The sequence below is a fragment of the Octodon degus genome, unplaced genomic scaffold (assembly GCF_000260255.1).
Source record: "Octodon degus isolate 3935 unplaced genomic scaffold, OctDeg1.0 scaffold00165, whole genome shotgun sequence".
Classification (NCBI taxonomy): Eukaryota; Metazoa; Chordata; class Mammalia; order Rodentia; family Octodontidae; genus Octodon; species Octodon degus.
In genome coordinates this window covers 3,696,229-3,704,239 of record NW_004524741.1, presented here as the reverse complement: position 1 = coordinate 3,704,239, position 8,011 = coordinate 3,696,229, and the positions used below count along the sequence as shown (strand labels likewise).

At 37.0% G+C, this 8,011-nt stretch overlaps 1 protein-coding gene and 1 pseudogene across 5 annotated transcripts in view; both read right to left on the bottom strand.

Annotated features, from left to right (window-relative positions):
• LOC105743767 overlaps positions 1-1,563 on the bottom strand; it is a 23,710-nt pseudogene extending 22,147 nt beyond the window's left edge.
• Positions 1-8,011, bottom strand: part of Ralyl (RALY RNA binding protein like) — a 761,418-nt gene that overhangs the window by 284,040 nt on the left and 469,367 nt on the right. The gene's annotated exons all lie outside the window — the stretch shown is intronic.

Genomic DNA, 8,011 nt, shown 5'->3' with positions numbered 1-8,011 from the left:
TTTTTTTTTTTTTTCCCAGAACCAGGGATTGAACTCAGGCCCTTGTGCTTGCCAGGGAAGAGCTTATGCTACTGAGCCATCTCCCCAGCCCCTGCAAGATATATTGTACAATGAAATAAAGCTAGATTAATTGCTGTCTTATCATGAATAGTTACTTTCTGTCCTCATCTTCTTCTCCTTCTTCCTCTTCTTCTTCTTCCTCTTTAGTACTTCCTGACTCTTGGTCTGTATCTGAATCACTGTCTACTTCCTCAAGCATTTCTTTCTTAATAGCTTTATACTTTTCTTCATTCTCCATAAAATTAGGATCCATCTTGAACACAGTGAGAACATTCTATGGATTGTAGTCATCCTCCAAGGGGAGCATATGTGTGAACCGATGGTCTTCTTCAATGAGGTCAAGTCCTTCTAAGATGACTGGGTGGTCCTTGAATCCATCCTTCCATACAGCAAACATCACTTCAGTCATATATTGAACATTTTTGTCAAATTCAGTTTCATGAAGAATGTTTTGAAGGCATTCAAAGAGTGTGTTGAATCCTCTTGAGGACATGTATTAATTTGAGGCCACATTCTTTGAGAAAACCAATAGCCACTTCAACACTGTCATCTGTTGGTCTTTCCAAGAGCAAAGAGAGCATCTCTAAGCATAGAACTTCATTTGCCATATTTCATTGTTTATTTATTTTTTGTGGTCCTGGGAATTGAACTCGGAACCTTGTGCTTGTTGGGCAGGCACTTATGCCATTGAGCTAGCTCCCTGGCCTGCCACATTTTAGTTAATAAGATGTGCTACAAATTTTGAAGCAGTCAGACAGAGTTGCTTATCATTTCTTCAATATCATTTTCTAAAATTAAGAATTAACCTCTTGAGGATTAATTATCCAATTTGTGGAAATTTTGAGTTGATAATCACCACAAATGCTGCATAGACATGTGTGAAGATTGGAGATGCAATCTATGCTTGTAAAACAGATGGGTAGCAGTCCTCTTCCTCTGACTATATTTTCTTGAAGAAGCTCTTGGATGATAATACTTAGGTTGGAAATGTTGACTTTGTTGATAAGACCATTTACTGATTTTTCTAAGTCCTCCCAGCTCATCCTCTGCTATGCTAAGCCATTTTTATCTGTAATCTGCTCCTGCATCATCCTGAGCTTTGCGGGAAGAATGTATGCTCCACCGATGTGAGTAAGGAGCTGGTCTAGCTTGTCCTTCCTCTTTGCAGCAGACTCATCCTGAGCTGAACCCTGGTGTGCTGAGGCATCTGGGCTTCTTCTCCCTGGAGATGGGGATTCCTGGAACCTCTTCTTCTCCATCTCTCTCTTTCTCCTTCTCTGCATTTCTCTCAGTCTCTGTTTGGGGAATCTGCACCACCATCATAAGAATGTCCTCTTGATTGTTCATAGTCTGAACTGCTGTAATCAAAGTAATCTCTATCCTGGGGAACAGTTCTCATTCTGAGTATATGTCTTCATGTGAGAAGGTCCTCTTATAAGAATTATAGTTTTCTAATCTGTCATGACCAGAAGAATGCCTGATCTGTGCCATACTACTTTTCATTTTCTGTTGTCAGTTGATCTGGTAAGACAAAACTCATGTTGGTCCAAGTTACAAGTACTTAGTGGTCTGAATTCCTTGGCAATTTACTTTTTCTGTATACAAATATGAAAGCTCTACTATGCTACCATTACATCAGAAGTCTTATCCTGTTTAATAGCTGAATAATTCTCCAATGTGTAAAAACACTACATCTTTTAACAAATATTTACAATCATACCAAAATGCAGATATAACTTACTGAAACCTGTGGGATAAAATAAAAGGTATCTTAAGAGGAAAATTTATAGCAGTAAATTTGCACATTAGGAAAACAGAACAAGCCCAAATAAATGATCTTATGTTGCATCTCAAGCTCGTAGAAAAAGAAGAGCAAGTCAATCCCAAAGCCCGAAGAAGGCACAAAATTATAAAGATTAGGGCAGAAATTAATTCAGTTGAGATGAAGAAAACAATACAAAGACTAAATGAATCCTGCCTGCAAGCAGGTGCAGGGGCCAGGGGTAGGGGTAGGGAGATGGCAAATGCTGAGATGGCAAATGAGACTGGGCATTGTGGCATGCTCCTGTAATCCCAGCATTTGGGAGACTGTAAAACAGGAGAATCACTACGAGTCCAATCTAGTAGTTAGACCTAGAACAACCTGTAGGCCCTTCCCTAAAATGCAAAACTAAACTAAACAAACAAACAAATAAATGAAAAAGTTGGTTCTTTAAAAGAATAAATAAAATTGATAAACCTCTAGCCAACCTAATCAAAAAGAGGAAAGAAAAAAGACCAAAGTCATGCAATAAGCAATGAAAAAGGTGAAATCACTGTAGACCGTAGACATATTGAGAACATCATAAATACCTACTTCCAAAATCTTTACTCTCATAGGATGGAAAACACAGAGGAAATGGACAGCTTTCTAGATACATATTAAATGCCAAAACTGAATCAAGAAGATATACAAACTCTGAATAACCCAATAGTGGGAATAATTTTTGTGGATCTTTCTGCAAGACCCTTTCATGACCCTTTTCAACTGTGGAATTTCAGTCATTTTCTATCCTGAATTCTAAACTTCAAACTATATGTATGTATAGGTATCCCCAGCTTTAAAACTAAAAAAAAAATTCACCAAACTTATTTTTTGCAGCTGGTATCCTAGGACAAGACATTAGTATCTTTTTTTTTTTTTTTTTTTTTTCAGAACTGGGGATTGAACTCAGGCCCTTGCGCTTGCCAGGGAAGCGCTTATTCCACTGAGCCATCTCCCCGGCCCTGACATTAGTATCTTGAATATAATAACAATGCATTTGAATTGAACAGTGTTTTCACATAATTTTCAAAGACACAGGCCCAAATTTCCTTTAATCCCATGACAACCTTACCCAGTTTTCTCAGTGTCTTTATTTTCCAAATGAGAAAGTGACACTCAGAGATGAACACTTCTATAACTTTTCAACACTGCAAAGCTTATGGAAGATCAAATAGTGCTTTAATATAAATTTTACAGATTGTTAATAGTTGTACATATGTTCACACACAAATACATTAGGTAATATTGGAAGAACAATATAAACTGACCTAATACTATTTTATGAAGTACATGTTTTTCTCTCATTCAACAATAAGAAACATATCTGAAAATCTTTGCTTAAAAATAGGAAGAATTCAGCTGAAATTCAAAGGCATTGTAAAAACATTACAATTGTAATGTTCAATTGTAAGAACAAATTAGGCATGGTATACCTAATTTGTCAACCTAGTGAGTTCATAAAATAGTCAAATGGGGCTGCATATTTGTTGGTTATCACCAGTTATCTCCTATGATCCCATGGCTATTACAGAATATTCCCCAAACAAGGGTATGCCTTCCAGAATTTTCCTCAATTTAGTATGAAGTCCATTGCTCTGCTGTTAATGTAATGCATTTTTAAATTTTATTTATTTATTTATTCATTTTTGTATTTTAGTACAGGGTCTAGAGGGTCTCACTACACAGACTGGACTCGCAGTGATTCTCCTGCTTTCGGCTCCCAAGGGCTGGGATTACAGGCGTGCACCATCATGCCCAGTCTCAATCACCCAGGGGTGGGGAACCGGCACGGCTTGCTGAGGATCGCACCCCGACTACTGCACCTGCCTAAGTGCGCACGTTAGTCCACCGAGCTATCTGGCCAACCCTTATTTTTATTTCTTGACAAAGAGAAAATGATTTGTATGTTTCCATCCTGGAAGTTTATAAAGCCCCTTGATTTTTAAAAATCTTATTTTATTTGCAAGTTTTCTTCGTGTATTCTAGGAATGATATCTTCAGGAAATGAAGATTTGGTTATTACATGATTTTATTTTCATTCTGATACTTTTCTCAGTTATGTGCTCCTTCACAGATACTTACAAAGTACCTACCTTGCAAAAGCCACTGTGCTGGCTCTGGAAATACAGCTGTTTTCATAATAATTTCTAGTTGTCAGTCAACAAAACATCTTCTCATGTAGTTTCTGCAATGATCTACTTACAAGATGAACTTTGCTCATAGGAAACATGCAAAAGAAGCTATACTATTTGTTCACCTATCATACCCACTATTTCCTACTTAAAAAATAAAAACCTATTAAATGCACATTCTAAGTAATCACACTTATTCATAGCTGGTGTGTGTGTGTGTGTGTGTGTGCGCGCGCGCGTGTGTGTGTTGAGCACAAGTTTCATTGTTATTTGGAGTTTTTGGAAGATCAGCAGCATGCCTAGAAGTAAGAATTCACGTGCTTCCCCACATTACTGGAATGTCCTTCCATTTCTTACACACAGGAAAGTCCCACTTTGAAAAGCTCCCCAGAAAGCACACTGGTCTGGCTGGTTTCTAATGACTTTCCTGGTCTTGTTAGTAGGATACTTGTAGTGTCAGATGTTGTTTCTAGAGCCTTCTAGATTTTATTTTAATTAAAATTATGCTATTATAACTTTTATTTTTTTAATTTTCTGTGCTATTCTTAGGTGGAAGAGACTTGAAATGACAAGGTCTTGTTTCCCCAGATTCCACTTCAATTACTAAATGTTGTTTCTTATATTATTATGTGCATTATACATACTGTTCTATAAGCTCAGTTTTCCTCTTCGTTTTATTTTTATTTTTTTATTATTATTTTTTTTCGGGGATTTAACTCAGGCCCTTGTTCTTGCCTGGGAAGCACTTATTCCACTGAGCCATCTCCTCAGCCCCTCTCCTCTTCTTTTTAAAAATCTTTTATTTATGTATTTATTTGATACAGGGTCTCACTACACAGTTCAGACTCATAGTGATCCTCCCTTTCTCAGTCTAACCAGCACTGGGATTACAGGCTTATGGCACCATGCCTGGATTCAGTGGCCCACATGGCACACTAGGGGTTTCAGGGCTGGTACGGCTTGCAGCACCAGGATCAAACCCGGGTCCTTGCTCTTGCCAGGCAGGTGCTTAGACTGTCCAGCTCTCTCCCCAGCCCTAAACTCAGTTTTTTTTAAAAAGCTCAGTTTGCATTATAATATATGTACAATATCTTCATATCTCAGTAAAATAATTTTTGTTATTTACTTATGTTTGCACTGCATTAATGGTGCCAAATTTACTTAATGAATCTGCTATTATTATCTGTTATTATTAAGAATATTGTCCTACCAATTTGATTTGAAACTGTCTCATTGTTGTTTGTTTCTCAATAAAATTATGGAAAAAAAGAATATTATGTATCATTACTATAATTATTAAAATATTGCAATTCAAACAATTATATCTGTGTTTGTCCATTCTTTTTTAAAGCATAGATGCCCAAAATCATTTCCAAAACTAGTCACATGTATTTATGGAAGTACCGTTTTCACATTCCCACAATTACTCACTTTAATCTTTGCCAAGATGGCAAGTATAATCTTTACATTTATTTTGTTTCTATTCATTCAACAAAAGTTTATTTGGCACCTGCTATAAAAAATGTAAGAGAGGGATAAATGATGCAGAAATACATTTCTGCTGTCTTGGAACATAAAGTAATAAGGCATGGATGATGGTAATCAGGAATAGATGTCGATCCATTCTATAAAAATCTCACAAAGTGGTTGATAAGCTTCGATCTCACAAAAAGCTAGATTCTTTCTGTAATTATTTCAGGGTATTATAATTCTTCATCAAGATTGTCTGTATCATTACACCTTCTTCTTTTTGATGAGTTAATCTGATATCTAGTCAATGCGTCCATATTTGCAACTGTATAATTATCTATGTAGTTACATCACCTGTTTCAGAAAATTTTCCTTCATATTTCTCTACTGCACAGATCAACTACAATGGGATATTTCACCCCTAATATCCTTTTATTTTACCAATATATATGAAATATAATGAAAATATCCTAAATTAATATTTCAATCAAATTATGAACTCCATACAGAATGGTGCTGGGTTTTCTTCTTAGGTACTTATTTCCACTCTTGTTTCTACATGGTATTTTCTTCAGCAAGATCTTACTAGACAATTCTCTCTGCTATACAGCTGTTGATAAAATTTCTTGATCCTACTTGCCATTTTCTATATGAGTTCCTCCACATGTAATCACCGATTGGCTGATGTAAAATATATTCATTGATTGTTCATGAATATTAATAATCATCTACCAGGTAGGCTGAACCACTGTAGCAAACAAAAGCAAGTTTGTCTACCTTCAAGGCCACTTACCTTCCAACAAAGGAAAGGGACAGATTAATGCTGACTGGCTAGGAAGTAATATAAATTTAAAAAATGGATAATGCAGGCCACAATTATAGGACAGCTTTTTTAAGGCTATGTTATTTAATCTGATATCTGAAAGATGAAAAAGAGCCATGGCAAATAAGGAGGAGAGGATGCGTGAATGGCGAAAGCAATACTCAGAGAGCTGAGAATGTGCACAAAGGCTGGTGGCTGTGGAACAATAGGGAAGAGTCACTTGAAATTAAGAACAGGTAAGCACCAATAAAACAAGTCAATGTTAGCGGTTAGGATTTCATTCTATAAACAAATGTAAGTTATTGATGCTTAGTGTGCAAGCAATATTATTTTTCTATTTAGTACTGGAATTTGAGCACAGGACTTTGTGCTTACCAGGCAGTTTACTATAGCTTATAAGACAGTTATAACCATCATTCCAGAGAGTGCATTGAAAGAGGGACAAGGAAGAAGGAACAGCAAGTAGATGGCTAATAAGAAATGTCTTAATGGGAGATACTAGAGTGGATCACTTATGACATCGCAGACAGAAAAATAAATCTAATGGAGACACAATATGAATGAGATTTGGTCTGGTGTGTTAAAGGATTAGATTTTATTATGGATATTCATGGTGAGGGGATCAGGGGTAGCCAATAGGGTTCTTACCTAAAGAAATGTAAGTACACATGATCATACTTTTCATTATGGTGCAGAAATACAAAATATCAACAATTCAATTTTAGCTATAAGGTTTGAGCTCAGAGAAGAGATCTAAGGTAGAGAATTAAATCTGATATCTAGCTCAGTATAGAGATACAAGGAAAGGAGACTGAGGAAAAGAAGCTGAGAAGGAGCAGGGGAAGTGTCTTGATTATTTTTCTCTTGTTGCTAAGACAAAACACCTGACACCCAAAATTAAGGAAGGAAAGGTTTATTTAGCTCACAGTTAGTGGAAGTTTTGTTCACAGCCAGCTGGCTCCAAGGCAGAGAGAGTGGCACATGGCAGAGGACAGCAGTTCATGGCTGCGGAAAACAGCAAAACAGCAAGAGCAAATGGGAGGAGTAGCGGCCAAAACAGCAACAGAGAGCAAGTCTGTCTTCCTTTGGTTATATTCAGGCCATCTGCCCCAGGCTGGGTGTAGGACTCACGCCCACAATCCCAGCACTGGACCATGAATTAATCACAAACTCTAGAAGCCATTCCACGACTTGCTTGAGGCTTTGGGTGGACAACTAGACACAAACCATAACAGGAAGCATAGGAAAAACCCTGAGCGAACAGTGTGGCATAAAATAGGTCTGCTATGCCTACCCATGATCATGCAGTAAGAACAGAAAAATGTCTTTAACCTGTTGAAACCATCATTAGCAAACTCAACAAGATGTCTTTCTGTAGAACTGTGGGAGGGTCACTAGATGACAGTAAGATTAAACATGAACTCATTTTTTTAGAAGTCTTCCTTTACATAATGTTTGAACATAATGAGGGTATGTGTGACCAGAGTACCAGATATTCAGATTCTCAAAAAGAACTGGAATAGGTTCACAGACCAAGAGAAGGATCACTCCCAAAAGTCAAAACCTAATGTAAAAAATGGCAGGGCACAAGAATAAGGGGTGGTGAATGAAAGCAAGAGACAGGAAAAGGAATATTGTGGGACTGTCCTTCCTCAAGGTTGTAAATGGTGAGATTTTTGGACTTATGTCTCTGAAACCATAAGCCATAATAAACTTTTCCTG